The 1,707-nt window shown below is 39.0% G+C and overlaps 1 protein-coding gene and 1 long non-coding RNA gene across 2 annotated transcripts in view; one reads left to right on the plus strand and one right to left on the minus strand.

Annotated features, from left to right (window-relative positions):
* The window catches only part of LOC101854461 (blood vessel epicardial substance-B-like), a 152,353-nt gene that overhangs the window by 44,998 nt on the left and 105,648 nt on the right, over positions 1-1,707 (minus strand). The window lies entirely within an intron of this gene.
* The window catches only part of LOC118477858, a 13,551-nt gene that overhangs the window by 10,922 nt on the left and 922 nt on the right, over positions 1-1,707 (plus strand). The window lies entirely within an intron of this gene.

Raw genomic sequence — 1,707 nt, forward strand, 5'->3', positions numbered from 1 at the left:
ATATATATATTATATAGTTATGTACAGACCCTTATCACTTCGACAATTTCGCAACTACCCTGCTAGGGGTGCAACTGATGCATCATTATTTCCCCGTATATTTTGTCTCCCTCGTTGAACCAGAGTCTGTGATGCAGAGAACAAGTGTCCCTCTTTTATATGCGAAAGACATGAGCTTGATTCACGTATGGGGATGTCTTTTTTTGTGAGTATTTTTGTCTGTTGGATCACTGGATTCCTCTCAGCCCGGACTAGCTATATAAACGTGGAAAAGATCTGGAACCGAACTTCGAATTTCTTTTCTTTAACTTAAAAAAAAAATAATTTGTTACAGGTTTCGACACAGCTATGGTAGGCGGGCATAAAGAGAGTTCACGGACACCACGCTACAAAGATAAGATAAGATAAGATAAGATAAGATAGATAAGATAAGATAAGATGAGATAAGGTGAGATGAGATGAGATGAGATGAGATGACATGACATAAACCTATTGATCCAGGAGGAAAATTGTGGGTGGATTAACCACAATATCGACATTCAAAGATTTGGCATCAACACAGAAATGCACTCGTTTCATTAATGCATAACGATATACGCATAACGATATACGCATAACGATATACGCATAACGATGCAAAAGGTCACTCCCACAAGCGTACAAAAACGGTGTCCGTGGGTATGAACTACTCTCCCCCCTCTCCAATCTCCCTCTTTCTCTTTCTTTCACTCTCTCTATTTATCTCTTTCTATTTCTCTCTCTTTCTCTCTGTCTCTCAATCTCTGTCACTCTCTGTCTCTCTCTCTGCCTCTCTCTGTCTCTCTCTCTCTCTCTCTTTCTCTCTCCCTCTCTCCCTCCTCTCTCTCTCTCTCTCTCTCTCTCTCTTCTCTCTCTCAAATGTAACATACATAACTCTCAGATATTGTAAAAACATATTATCAACATAGTTTTTTATTTTTCGTTTTGGTTATTGTCATACTTGTTTGTTTGAGTAAGGAAAAGTGCACCGACACAATAACATCCATTTCACGAAAGGTAAGGGCAAGACAGACAGACAGACAGACAGAGACAACAGAAAGAAAGAACAGAAGATAAACGGACAGAGACAACAGAGAGAAAAAAAACCCAGAAGACAAACAGACAGAGACAACAGAAAAAAACCCAGAAGACAGACAGAGGCAAAAGAAAGAAAAAACAGAAGACAAACGGACAGAGACAACAGAGAGAAAGAAAAGTAGAGCCTACCATTAGCGTTGTCCAACCTCCCGCAGTTATACTTGTTTAACTCTTCCAGGCTCAAACCGTGACAAAACATTTCTCTTTTCTTCAACTTAATACAACTTCTGACTATTTTCTGATAATTCGAAGTGCAAAAAGAGTTAAAATGCTGAAGGTTAATCAGAGTCAGGTCAAGGATCTTTGCTTCTACCCCAGTTATAGACAAGGAGTTAAAAGATCTCATCAACAATAAAACATATAGCAGATGGAGCTTTACGGCTCTGTGTTTCACTGTATGTTCTCAAATGGCACAGACAAATATCATTACTCAGTTTGAATTGATGGCTTGAAAATGTCGATAAAACAAAGTCTGCCCATGCGCCGAAGGCTAAGATAAAAATCGCGGTTGAATTTTGTGGTGTTGGATGTCTGTTGTTATTTCTTGCTGACCGTGTTTTTTCAGCTTTCATTCTCTCTCTCTCTCTCTCT

Source organism: Aplysia californica, unplaced genomic scaffold (genome assembly GCF_000002075.1).
Source record: "Aplysia californica isolate F4 #8 unplaced genomic scaffold, AplCal3.0 scaffold00011, whole genome shotgun sequence".
Taxonomy (NCBI): Eukaryota; Metazoa; Mollusca; class Gastropoda; order Aplysiida; family Aplysiidae; genus Aplysia; species Aplysia californica.